Source organism: Carcharodon carcharias, chromosome 9, assembly GCF_017639515.1.
Source record: "Carcharodon carcharias isolate sCarCar2 chromosome 9, sCarCar2.pri, whole genome shotgun sequence".
In the NCBI taxonomy this organism is placed as follows: domain Eukaryota; kingdom Metazoa; phylum Chordata; class Chondrichthyes; order Lamniformes; family Lamnidae; genus Carcharodon; species Carcharodon carcharias.
In genome coordinates this window covers 147,776,368-147,791,218 of record NC_054475.1, presented here as the reverse complement: position 1 = coordinate 147,791,218, position 14,851 = coordinate 147,776,368, and positions in this window count along the sequence as shown.

Below are 14,851 nucleotides of genomic sequence, written 5' to 3'. Positions count from 1 at the left end.
ACACCTCCCAGACTAGTTCAGTAATGTTACCATTTTGCTACCATGCCCTGCTAAAACTGAGTCTCTCAACTTACCACAACTTCACATTTGAATTGTTCTTATCACCCAGATTCGTGTCATATGAATCATATGGTGTGAGGCCTGAGTAGTAAGGATAACAATCTGACAAATGTTGCTTCAACAACAGTTAAAACAAGAAGAAAATAATTTAGTATAATTTGTAGGTATATTACGTGAAACATAAAGTAGCAAAGAAAGGAGGAAAGCTAAAGCTTGTAGGACGATTTTGTGGTTTAGAGGACTTTGTAAATCATTCTTGTGGTTTCTGGCATTCCCTGAGCCACACGACTGTCACACTGCCTCATAACTCCCTGCAAGCATCTATTATTCTATACATAGCAATCCCTGTGGGTGTCCAGACCAACATGGCAATTGCTTCAAGAATTCCATCAGCATAAATTTCCAAAGAATCAGGCTAACAAAACAGTAGCATTGTTAATGCTTCATTTAAATATAGATATCACCCTGGAGCCAAATTTTCTATTTGAATGATAATTTTGGCCCAGATCAACACTTAATGATATGAAGGGCTAGAAAGTGTTTCTTCAAATGGTTCAATGTTGAGGCAGCTTGTTCAATAAGAAGATTTCATAAGTAGCACATGATGAAAAGCATTTAGATGGGAAGGGAAGTAGAAGAAGTTATTCTTAAACTTTTGATCAGGCTAGTCAGTAATGGGGCACCTAAAGGTGAAGCTGATTGATTCAGAAAATCGCAGTTTATGGGCAGAATTTTGCCCTAGTTGGGCAGGCTCGGCAGGGGCAGGAGCAGGCAGGGTGTTCGCTCTGGAAGTGATAGTTGGGCCTTTCTTGTAACGGTTCCGTTGGAAAGTTTCACCATCCGATACGCTCCACCTTCTGCCTTGACACCAGTCCACATCCTTCAGGGAACAAGTGAAATTAAGGATCTAGACTTGCAATCAAAGGCTAGACTTACCCTTCCAGCATTAAGTACTCTTGAGAGTTATTAAGTATGTTGGCTAATGTCCCCCCACCTCCCTCAATTTTACTGTTTCCTGAAATTGTGCTAAAATTTGCACTTTATTTCATGCACAGCAATGAAACAGCAGAATTAATAATCTTGACAATTAACTGTGAACTGCAATTAGGAGCTATTTAAGCAGCTGAAATAGCACCAACCAGCCAAAGGCATCTGTCAACTGAGCATTATTCCTGAAGATGAGGGAGCTTCAGACAGAGGAAAGGCAGGAGAAGACAGGAGCAAACAGTGAGGGAAAGGACAAACCGGCTGCATGGACTTCACACTCCCAATGGGACGAGAACCTACAGAAAGGTAATAGAAGAAACATTAGACGGAAAGAAATTCATCAAATGAAATTTGCAGAAGAAATCAGGTATTGATACATAGGGCGGAATTGTCCCAGATTTGCACTAAGTGTGGAAGTAGGCGGGAAAAGCAATGTCTTACCTGCTGGCTACAATGGCCGCTTCTCACGCCGCATCATCCCAATCTCGCCATTAATTATGCATTCACCCGCCATGCCATCGCCTCGCTGCTTCATCACACTGGGTGTCACATTTAAAGTGCAGCCATGTGCACACCTCTCAGTGCTTCCAGCCCATGACTGCTGCACAGGAGACATGGCCCCAAAAGGTAAGAAGACTGCAGGCCCCAGGTTCAATGAGGCATCCCGCGAGTGCCTTTTGGATGTCATAGAGGCTCACTGTGATTCCACCTCCCCCCCACCGCCCCCCCCCCCCCCCCCACCCCATCCCCCCCCAACCCCCAACCCCAACCCCACTCTGGCCACAGGATGGGCAGCAACATCACCCATCTGGCTTGGGAGGCAGTGGCAGCGGTGGCCAGTGTCCTGCAAAAGAGGACAGCCACCCAGTGCCACAAGAGGGTGAATGATCTTCATTTCATGAGGGTAAGTCACTCTTCTCATTAGCTGCAACTCACACACCCACAAACCCATCACAATCCACAGGGCCCTCACTCGCTGCCAGTTCAAGGGACGTTACCACTCACTCTCTCACACACCGTCATTGTCCTCATCATGTCCATGGGCACCCACACAGGCCAGGCATACTTAGCATCTGGCCTAGCAGGCGCCCTGCTTATGCTCTCTCCATCTCTATTCATGCAGGACAAGCTGGCACACAACAAGACAGAGAGGTTGCAGACTGACGGAGGAATGCCAGAAATCAAGATCCTCACAGACTTCGAAAACAGAACCATCCAGCTGACCGGTGAGGATCTGGAACATTCCTGTGCTGATGGTGAGGTCGGCGGTGCTCTACCAAGTGAGGATCCAGCAGTGCAACATCCATCAGATAATCATGATGTGAGTGATGTGTCCTGTTTCACTGGGCACTGCCATGCACTAATTATCTCCCCCTTGCTTTCGCAGGTACGTCTGGGAAACAGCTGATGGAGTCCATGACTCAGGGCCTACAATCAAGCCCCGATAAAACCTCTGAAGAGGAATCTGAAGGCACTCTCCTTGAAGCCCCGAAACCCAGCCACAACCTCCACCAGCGCAGAGACGCACACCTCAGTGGGACCTAGCTTTAGAGTAACCTCGGGATCACAAATCTGGTGAGCACATCGCATTGTCTGATCCACAGGAGGCGGAGGCACGGACTTCCCAGGTCCCCGGCACTTGGAGGACTGCTGGAGACCAGAACGTTGCTGAGTCCGAGTCAGGTGACAAGCCCCTGGACTCGGTCATGTCACAGTTGCTGGAGCTGCAAAAGCAAGCTTGGGAACTTCAGGAATGGATGTCCACTGCACTCCTCAGATCGCAAGGCACGATGGAGGAGTCCGTCCGCCTTTGGGTTGAGGTGAAAGTGCCGGCATGTCAACACACCAGGTCAACACTGGTAAAATGGCAGCCGCCATGGGACCTTGGTCCAGGATGTTACTCCTGCACTGCTGTGCAGGCTTATCTCCACTACCGAGGCCATAGTTGGCCTCCAACAGTGTGTATGCGAGAAGGGTGCAGCGCAGCTCAATCTCACTCCAGCTACCCCTTCTCCTACAGGAATCAGCCAGGGGCCACTGGGCACCCATATGGAGGAGGATCAACAGGTATAACCCCTGGGGCTTTCCATCCAGGTGACACTGGGATTGTCTGGCCCATCCGAATCCCCTCTTCTTGTGACCTCAGCAGCTCCAGCTCCACAGGCCAAGGCGACCCGAAAGTAGGCCCAAGCCCTCCAGGTCTCGGCCCTCAAGAGGATGCCCACCAAGGTCATCACAGACAGGGCTTAGCAGTCAGCAGGAAGCCTCCACCTCTACTGTGGATGTCAGGGGAGCATCAAGGCAGGGTTAGGAAAGTTAAGAAGATGTAACTCTTTCGAGTTAAAACCAATAAAACCAAATTAACAAAATTGGGATAAATCAGGCACAGCCCCTAATTCAGGTCAGCCGTAAAACCAAAAACAAAGTTTAAAGGAAACTTACAAACTTTAAACCAAAATGTGATTAAAGGGGTCAATAAAACACCTCAGTCCCCGCGGTGCCCACCGAGCATGGAAGGCCTCGAGAGTGCCAGCAGACACCGCGTGCTCCCTCTCCAAAGACACCTGGCCGCGAACGTAGCCGCGGAAGAGGGACAAACAATCGGGCGGGACTCCCCCGTCGATAGCCCGCTGCCTGGACCTGTTAATAGCCAACTTGGCCAGGGCCAGGAGCAGGTTCATGAGGAGGTCCTCCTCCTTCCCAACCCCCTTCCGCACCGGGTGTCCATAGATCAGGAGCGTGGGGCTGAAGTGCATTAAAAAGATGTAACTCTTTCGAGTACAAACCTGTTTCCATCTGTTTCAGATGAAGTTACATTGTTTCATAGTTTGCCATTGTGAGATTTGAACTCTTGATTTTGGGGTTACAAACCCAGTACCATAACCACTTGGCTATTTAGGCCAAGCTCATTAGGAAGATGTAATTGCACAACCTGGGCACTGGTGTTAATTACTTGTACATAATGTTCACTATTTTAAACAAAGTCCTTTGGCTCCCTGTTCTGATGTGCAGTGTTCATGTCGCTCAGATGTGAAACATTTCTGCACAAGATAAAGGCAGGTGTCACAGTGCAGGGCCCCTTTCCTGTGCTTTGTGCAGCCTTCAGACCAAAATGATGGTCCAGCCTCACATGCCCTGCACATATTATGATGCCTGTACCTCAGCGGTGCTTGTCATTGCTGCCAGAGTGTCGTGGGCAAATGTCACAGAGTTCCATCATTCTATCTGGATGCTGTCAGCAAATTTAAGATGGGGCTGGGCCCATGTTTCAGCATCTGTGACCAGTGACACTGTGCTCCTGAAGGGCTCAGGAGCTGAAGGCGGACAAAGGATCAGATGCTTTTAAAGTTTCATAGCTACATCTCCATGATATGACCCTGATCACAGAGCGCAAGCGAACTGCCTTCAGCCAGACAGGAGTCAGACATTCTCAGAGGTATATGGAGATCTATGGAGTGTCCTCACTACATGTCGTCATCATCCTCCTGAACCTGTGGGAAATCTGAGATTTGGGCAAATCCAATCCCTCTTGTATCCTGGCTCTCTTGGTCCCAGGCAAAATGCACAAAGTTGTGTGCTCTCGTGAAGGCTTGTGATATCCCACAGAGGTCACCTGTGGAGTCCTGAAGGGAGCCACTGGCATATAAGTTGAGCGCTGCAGCTACTTTCATGGACTCCTGGCAGTGGATGCCCTCCATGTCCCCATGGCGCCAAATCCTGCAGTGGCTGGCAGATGTGACTGACCAGTTCCCTAGACTTGTGCAGTCTTCGGCAACACTGGTTGTCCGTTATCTGCAGGAATGAAAGGCGGCATCCATAGACCCTGGGTCTAGCTATGCACTGAACAACATTGGCTTGCTGTGGCTTTTCAGCAGTGTGTGTGGTAGCCCCAGCTGCCCCCTCTTCCTGAGGGTGTCGCTCCTTCGTCTGACCAGCCAGGCGCTCTGTCACTCTCTTCTCCTTTATCTCCCCTCTCTGTCCGACACAAGGTATACAGCTAGTTCATCAGGCTTCATTCTCCTGATGTTCCCTCCTGAAGATGAAAGAGAGAGACATGTGGGTTAGATTGACTATACGAAGGACCTCTCCTGGGTAAGTCTGAAGGCCCCTTAACCATCCCAAAGAGTGCTGGTCACCACTTGGATGGCCAGAGTTTAGTATGCAGCATGGCTGCCCGAAACCCCAACCACCTCCGCCCCACTCCACATGACTTTGCCCACTGGACTGCATGCTGTGCTCTCAGCTCAGGCGTAAGCATTCTCCTAACCACACTGCAAGGCTGCACTGTTAGATTGAACAATGGGGGAGACTGGTCCAAACCGGGATGATGACATTGCAAGGGGCTGTGAGTCCCTCCACCAGTGACTGCTCCACGGCCAGCTTTAGCAAGGACATTGTACAATGTGCCCAGTCGTCCAATTGTTCTGCAGTCCAGTGAAACACTCATTGGTTTGCAGTCTGTCCTCGAGGGGTGAAAAGCTCTGAAGCACCTGGTGGCACTTTCATGCATCTGTGTTGCTTGAGTGCACAGATAAGCTAGAGACCTGACTCCACGCATGTCAATGTGGCTGCATCTGAACTGTCTCAGCTGCAGAGGAATGGTCACTGTATACAAGGTCTCCTTAATGAGTGGCCGCTTCCGTCCTCATCACCCCACATGTGCTTGTGCGCTACCTTCAACTGCAGGGCAGTCCAGCTCCCACTCCCAAGTTGCCTCAACTGCAGTGTAGCCCTTGCCCATACCACGCCCCCCTCCACCCCCAACATGCCTCAACATTGAAGTCCAATAGGTGACCCAGACTTGTGCTGTGCAGTGTTACTGTGCACTCACCTCTGAGTTCCCCTCAAAGTGCAGCCCACCGAGTGCATGCCTTTTATACGTTGTTGTGAATCACGTCGGCAAGGGGCAGACGATCCAGCGTTGGGGATGATTCTGGCGGGCTGGCCTTATAATGACACACAGATATATTACAATGAGGTTCGCGATGTCCAATGGTGGGAAACACAGCTGCCATCGACAGGCTGAGCAGACGATCGCAGCCTGGTTTCACAATGTTGTGAAACCGATTTTTGGCCTTCTCGCCATATTGTCCACTCAAGCCACCGAACACGCTCAATGCCAGTGGACACAGAAAATTCCACCCATGGCCAGATAGATAGATGGAACTAACTTGCATTTCTATATTGCCCTTCACGACTTCAGGACATCCCTAAGCACTTTATGGCCATTGAAGTAATTTTGAAGTGTAATCACTGCTGTAATGTGAGAAGCACTGTAAGCAATTTGCACACGGCAAGATCCCACAACAACAGTGAGATAACGACAAGGTTAGTGCCGTTGGTTGAGGGTTAAATGCTGACCAGGAGACCAGGAAGAACTGCCCTCCTGATTTTCAAAATAGTGCCTTGGAATCTTTTACAGATCGGACCTTGGTTTAACAACTCATCCAAAAGATGCCACCTTTGACAGTACATCAATCCATCAGTACAACACTGAGGTGTCAGCCTAAATTGTCCAAGATGTCCAAGTCTTGGAATGGGCCTTAACAACAATGGTGTTATATATGATAAACATCTGACACAGAGATATGTTAAAAAGTTATATTTCTGATGAATCTTTAATCCTTTCATTGTTTGAAGATGCTCAGCTGTAAAACGAGATCTTTTGGATGCTGCTATGGCATTCTAGCACTGGTGAAAAGAATCCTTTGCTTTAATGGGGAGATGAGATCTTGAGGGGTCTTGACAGGGTCGATGTGGAGAGGATGTTTCCTCGTGGGAGAATCTAGAACTAGGTGTTACTGCGTAAAAATAGGGGGCCCCCCCATTTAAAATGGAGATGAAGTGAAACTTTTTCTCTCAGAGGGTCATGAGCCTTTGGAACTCTCTTCCTGAAAAGGCAGTGGAAGCAGAGTCTTTGAATATTTTTAAGGCAGCGAGGGATAGATTCTTCGTAAGCAATCTTGGATAGTAGGTTATTGGGGGCAGGCAGGATGCAGATTTGAGGTTACTACCAGATCAGCCATGATCTTATTAAATGGAAGAGCAGGCTTGAGGGGTCAAATGGCCTACTTCTTTTCCTTGTTTGTATGTTCATATTTAGGATGTGTGGTTTAGTGATATATATAAGAACATATGGCAACCTATGTACACAATGACAAGTTTTACAAGGATTTCATGCAAGGAACATGCATCTTCAATTTAATATCATGCAGGGCCCATGAAGCAGAGCAGCTGTGTGACATTGGGCTGGATTTTCATGTTAGAGGTGGGTAGCAGGAATCAGGAAATTTCCCGGCTCGGCCTGTCCGCCTCAGGAAGGTACGATTTTCATCCCTGTGGCGGGGTGGGGGTGTGGGCACGTGCTGGAGTTGGCCCCACTACCCACAGATGTAGATCAATGGCTGCTGAGTGCCGAGGCCAGCTAGTTAAAAGCCCTGCCTCAGTTCTCTGGGACTTTGTCCCAGTTGTTTTGTTCAATATTTGGCCCTCTATATTTAGCCTTCAACACCCAGCCACTGCCCATGCCCCATTCATGCCAACACATGCCAAACCATGCCCTTTACCAAACCCTCATGGCCCCCATACCATCTATGCCAACTCATAATATTCCCATGCCCATTCACCAACTATATGTTCTGTACAGAACCAATGAACCCTATAGTAACAATGGCATATGTGGAAAATTATGCATGTTTGTCTGAGAGCCCAGACTCTCAGTTTGTTGAAGCAGCTGCACAAAAGGGAAAACATTGCTTAATTGATAGCTTTTTTCTTAGATCTATTTTCTCAACGGGTCACTGTTTATTTACACAGGATAAAGAAGTGTCGAGTGCTTTTGGTTTCTGCTATTGATACTTAAGAGTTCTGGTTGATTATCACTTTTATAGGGTTGCAACGACAGCAGTTTTTTTAAAAGAAAATTATGTTTTTTTAAAGCTTTGCTACACATGCCACTGTTACTATAGAGTTCATTAGTCCTGTACAGCATGTATACCAGTGAATGGGCATGGAAGTGCTATGAGATGGCATGGGGACTGTGAAGGCCCTTTGGTGCTGGAAGGGGCATGGGTTGGCATGGAGGTTATGAGGGGTCATTGGGAATGGGTGGAGGGGCATGGGTTAGCATGGAGGGTATGAGGGGCCATTGTGGATGGGTGAAGAGGCATGAGTTGGCATAGTGGCCATGTGTATGACCTTTTGAAGTTATTTTTCAAAAGTTTCCACATTCAGACCAAGGTCCATGACACCTCTGAGGTGCCACACACCATGAGTCATCCAGAAGTTGGTCCAACTTCTTGAAAATTGCGGGGGACTAGGAGATGCCTATCTCCACAATGGAGCCGGCCAGGTTGGGAATGCAGGCTTGCTGTCAAAACATAGGAGCTCCAGGAATGGGGCCAGAATCTCAGAATTCGGCCCCATCCACCATTTTTAAAGGCCTGTGGAATCTCCCTGACCCTACAAAAATCCAGCCCATTTTCTCTGCTCTGTGTATATTCACTATTTCTGTACTGACCCCACTTACAGAATAAAGTAGCCTTAAATGTCATGAATAGATCCATATAAGAGACATCCCAAAACAATTTAAGCATTTTTCAAGGAAACTACGCTGGAAATCATAGGGCTGGAAATTGGTGGAAAATGTTGGAGATGCTGACGAGCTATTTGGCCCATAATTAGGTTGGAACAGGACATTTAGTGGTGAGCACCATGAGTTGGATTTTTCCTTTACCCTTCTGCTCCAGTTATTGTTTCACGACAAATTTCTGGAAGTGTGAGCTGCTAACAGTGTGACAAATATAACACGGGACCTTGGCGAATGATGGGACCAATAATTTAGCTGCTTAACTGATGGAATTTGAAGATTGAGAAAGACACAGGGTGGAATGCTAGAGAAGAAAGTAGAGTGAATTAGAGAAATAAAGAGAATAAAATAATAATTGGATTATGAAATAGAAAAGATGAGGCAAAGGAAATGTAAGAAAAAAGTTAACAAATCTCTAGGAGCAATTTGTTAACTGCAATGGAGGCCCTGCAGTTTCAACTGCCCCTTTTTATAGATCTCTGAGGTTGAGTGGCATATAAGGACCATAAATCACATCATTATCAGGGTCCTTAAACAGTAAAATACTTCCCCTAACTTTGGTTAGTAGTGAGTTTACTTCATATTTTTGACACAAATCCAGCAATTTCTTAACATTCATTGGGAGATTGAAGTTGAACTTCCATTTTTGTGAAACTAACAGTGGAGCTGCATAAATTGTCTAGCTGTTTGTGGCAACTTGCAACTCACATATATCCCTTCTTCATCACACCATGCCAGGTTCTTTCTATGTGCTAATAATCACATCCACCATGAGCTCGCCATTGGCTTCCACCAAAATCATGGCTAATGGCTTAGTCACGCACTGTTCTTTCAGACACACCCCCAACTTGGGTAACCTTGCAACAGGTATATGATTAAAGTATTGCTTGAAGATAATTGCTGAAGGAAGCATTTTGACATTTTGTTTCCTTCTGCCTTCTTAGGATCAGAGGAAGTTACTCCAGTCACAGACAGCATCCTACATCTCACAGCATCCTGCATTACTATCAGCACTCTTATCACTGCCAAACACTCACCACTGCATACTCTGGAGGTTCTTTCATTACACCAGCATGCAGTAACTCTTTTGAGTACAAACCTGTTTCCATCTGTTTCAGATGAAGTTACATTGTTTCATAGTTTGCCATTGTGAGATTTGAACTCTTGATCTTATAAGCCCAGTACCATAACCATTTGGCTATTTAGGCCAAGCAAATCCTGCTCCTTGTAACTCTTTCGAGTACAAGCACATTTTCCATCTGCTCCTATTCAGATGAAATTACATTGTTTCATAGTTTGCCATGGTGAGATTTGAACTCTTGATGTTAGGGACAATGTTTCATAGTTTGCCATTGTGAGATTTGAACTCTTGATCTTGGGGTTACAAACCCAGTACCATAACCACTTGGCTATTTAGGCCAAGCAAATTGGTAACTCTTTCGAGTACAAACACATTTCCATCTGTTTCAGATGAAGTTACATTGTTTCATAGTTTGCCATTGTGAGATTTGAACTCTTGACCTTGGGGTTACAAACCCAGTACCATAACCACTTGGCTATTTAGGCCAAGCTAACACGTTTCCATCTGTATTCAGATGAGGTTACATTATTTCATAGTTTGCCATTGTGAGATTTGAACACTTGACCTTGGGGTTACAAACCCAGGACCATAACCACTTGGCTATTTAGGCCAAGCAAAACTTGATTCCCTTTGTAACTCTTTCGAGTACAAACTCGTTTCCATCTGTTTCAGATGAAGTTACATTGTTTCATAGTTTGCCATTGTTAGATTTGAACTCTTGATCTTGGGGTTACAAACCCAGTACCATAACCACTTGGCTATTTAGGCCAAGCGTTTTAATTAACGTATCTTTGTAACTCTTTCGAGTACAAACACGTTTCCATCTGTTTCAGATGAAGTTACATTGTTTCATAGTTTGCCATTGTGAGATTTGAACTCTTGAGCTTAGGGTTATAAACCCAGTACCATAACCACTTGGCTATTTAGGCCAAGCTAAAATACCATTTGTAACTCTTTCGAGTACAAACCCATTTCCATCTGTTTCAGATGAATTTACATTGTTTCATAGTTTGCCATTGTGAGATTTGAACTTTTGATCTTGGGGTTACAAACCCAGTACCATAACCACTTGGCTATTTAGGCCCTGCATACTCTGGCAGATGTAGATGAGTGTCAAAAGGTGAATTGGTTTCAACTGAAGTCTATAGTGCCTCATTTGTCACTATGCAATCAAAAAATGCACAGGAAAAAGGGGAAAACACACATCACACTGCACATGGAATATATCAGCACTGGAATATGGTGCATTTTTCATTCAATTCCCCATTATACCAGCAGTCATAATTCCGGCTCTATGAATGCATATCTCAGTGCGATAGTGAACAGAAGCCACTTTCCTTGAGCAGAAATATAGCAGCATATGATAAATGGGCAGAACTGTAGGGTGGTTCTCACACCTGATATTACTGCTTTGAAACCAATAGTTCAGATGTTACAGGTAATGCTGATGGCAACTCTCAGAAAGTTACAGATAACAGAATAGAAGGAGGCAATAGCATTTCATAAGGCCCACTTTGAACTAGCATTAATCTGATTTTCACTTCTCTATAGCAAAGCAGTTTGGTATTCTCATTCTTTACACTCCCAACTTCAATGTTCCCTACTGCTGTCATGTGGTTTACAGATTTTTAAAAATTCGTTTATGGGATGTGGGCGCCACTGGGCAGGCCAGAATTTACTGCCCATCCCTAATTACCCTTGAGTAGGTGATGACGAGCTGCCTTCTTGAACTGCTGTAAGTACACCCTAGGGAGGGAGGTCCAGGATTTTGACCCAGCGACAGTGAAGGAACAGCGATATATTTCCAAATCAGGATGGTGAGTGGCTTGGAGGGGAACTTCCAAGTGGTTTTGTTCCCATGTGTCTGCTGCCCTTATCCTTCTAGATGGTAGTGGTCGTGGGTTTGGAAGGTGCTGTCTAAGGAGGCTTGGTGAGTTCCTGCAGTGCATCTTTTAGATGGTACACACTGCTGCCCTGTACATTGAGAGTTGAGGGAGTGAACGTTTGTGGATGTGATACCAATCAAGCAGGCTGCTTTGCCCTGGATGTTGTTGAGCTTCTTGAGTGTTGTTGGAGCTGCACTTATCTGGGTGAGTGGAGAGTATTCCATCACACTCCTGACTTGTGTCTTGTAGAAGGTGGACAGACTTTGAGGAGCCAGGAGTTGAGTTACTCGCTACAGGATTCCTAGCACCTGACCTGCTCTTGTAGCCACAGTATTTATATGGTTAGTCCAGTTCAGTTCCTGGTCAATGGTAACCCACAGAATGTTGATAGTGGAGGATTCAATGATGGTAATGCCACTGAATGTCAACTGGTATGGATACATCTTCTCTTGTTGAAAATGGTCATTGCCAGGCATTTGTGTGGTGCGAATGTTATTTGCCACTTGTCAGCCCAAGCCTGGATATTGTCCAGGTCTTGTACTTTTGGCCATTGACTGCTATGGTATCTAAGGAGGTGCGAATGGTGCTGAACATTGTTCAATCATCAGTGAACATCCCTACTTCTGAGCTTATAATGGAAGGAAGGTTCTTGATGAAGCAGCTGAAGATGGTTGGGCCGAGGACACCCCCCTGAGGAACTTCTGCAGTGAAATCCTGGAACTGAGATGATTGATCTCCAACAACCACAACAATCTTCCTTTAGAGTCAGAGAGGTCTACAGCACAGAGAAAGGCCCCCTGGCCCATCGAGTCTGCGCCTGTCAAATAAGTACCTAACTATTCTAATCCCATTTTCCAGTACTAGGCTCATTGCCTTGTATGCCATGGCATCGCAAGTGCACATCCAAATATTTCTTAAATGTTATGAGGGTTCCTGTCTCTACCATCCTTTCAGGCAGTGAGTTCCAGATTCCCACCACCCTCTGGGTGAAAAAATTCTTCCTCAGATCCCCTCTAAACCTCCTGCCCCTCACCTTAAATCTATGTCCCCTGGTTATTGATCCCTCCACCAAGGGGAAAAGTTCCTTCCTGTCGACCCTATCTATGCCCCTCACAATTTTATGCACCTTAATCATGTCCCCCCTCAATCTCCTCTGCTCCAAAGAAAGTACCCCCAGTCTATCCAATCTCTCTTCATAACTAAAACTCTCCAGCCCAGGCAACTTCTGCCATGGCTCTGGTCTCTCAACAGCTGAGTACTGTGCACCCTTATGGGCCTCAAGCTGTCACACCAAACTCATTGGCACACAGCGTCACTGAGTAATGAGGATAATCTCTGGAACTGTGATCAAGTCCAGTTCAGTGGTTACCAATCCTCTCAAATATCGCCCCTCCCTCCATTCAACAGGACACAGCAACACGCAGAGAAATAACTCATATCAGGAGCATCTTGGACCTCCCCATCCATCGAGACCGTCAAGACCCTCAACACACCGCTTGGCTCTATGAAACCCCCTCTGAACATGAATCGAACATCTCCAGCTCCACAATACTGTAAAACCTGGAGGAAAGTTTGGGTAGAACACACCCTCCAAATAACCACGTTGTCTCCGACCCACATCTCAACAATCAGGCATCAATCTCCCCCGGAGCATGTGGACAATCCTCAATAGAATATGACAGGACATGATCGACGTGGTCACCTAGTGGTATCTCAAAACATCGCTCGACTGTGACTGTGCAAACCCTGACCAAACCATGGAGCACACAATAATATCTGGTCTCTGACTTGAGTTTGAGGGTGACACCCTCGAGCTGCACTTGTTCTCCAGCAGGACATTGAACTGGTTAGGGAACTTGTCTTTAAAACTGTGATGACAGCTTCTGCTTCTAAAACCGTATGAAAGATGAAGACTTGGGACTAATTGGGAGAGCTGAGCTGAGGGCATTCAACAGGAACTCTCAATGCCATCAACTCCCAACCTTTCCTCAGAGACTGTCCCGGAGATCACACCCCTAGCACACTTTATGCTAGGTATGATTCTAACCAGTGGAGAGTTTTCTCCCTGATTCCAGTTTTGCTAGTACTCCTTGGTGCCACATCCAGTCAAATGCTGCCTTGATGTCAAGGGCAGTCACTCTCACTTCTCACGTTAAGCTTTTTTGTCCATGCTTGAACCAAGGCTGTAATGAGGTCAGGAGCTAAGTGGCCCTGGCGGAACCTAAACTGAGCGTCAATGGACAGATTATTGCTAAGTAAGTGTCACTTGATAGCACTTTTGATGACCCCTTCCATCACTTTACTGATGATCGAGAATAGACTGATGGCCGATAATTAGATAGGTTGGATTTGTCCGGCTTTTTGTGTACAGGACATACCTAGGCAATTTTCCACATTGCCAGGTAGATGCCAGTGTTGTAGCTGTACTGGAACAGCTTGGCTAGGGGCATGGCACATTCTGGGGTACACCTCTTTGGCGCTGTTGTCAGAATATGGTCAGGGCCCAAAGCCTTTGCTGTATCCAGTGCCTTCGGCCATTTCTTGATATCATGTGGAGTGAATCGAATTGGCTGAAGACTGGCATCTGTGACACTGGGGACCTCCAGAGGAGGCTGAGATGAATCACCCACTCAGCACTTCTGGCTGAAGTTTGTCACAAATGCTTCAGTCCCATCTTTTGCACTGATGCACTGGGCTCCCCCATAATTGAGGATGGGGATATTTTTGGAGTCTCTTCCTCCACTGAGTTGCTTAATTGTTCACCACCATTCACGACTGGATGTGGCAGCTCTGCAGAGCTTAGATCTGATCCGTTGGTTGTTGAATTGCTTAGCCCAGTCTATCACTTGCTGCTTACGCTGTTTGGCACGCAAGTAGTCCTGTGTTATAGCTTCACCAGGTTGACACCTCATTTTTAAGTATGCCTGGCGCTGCTCCTGGCATGCCCTCCTGCACTCTTCATTGAACCAGAGTTGATCTCCTGGCTTGGTGGTAATGGTAGAGTGGGGGATATGCCAGGCCATGGGATTACAGATTGTGGTTGAGTACATTCCTGTTGCTACAGTAATGGCCTACAGTGCCTAATGGTTGTCCAGTTTTGAGTTGCTAGAAGTGTTTGAAATCTAACCGAATTAGCACAGTGGCAGTGTCACACACATGATGGGAAGGTATCTTCAATGTGAAGGTAGGACTTAGTCTCCACAGTAACTGTGAGGTGGTCACTCCTATCAATATTGTCATGAACAGATG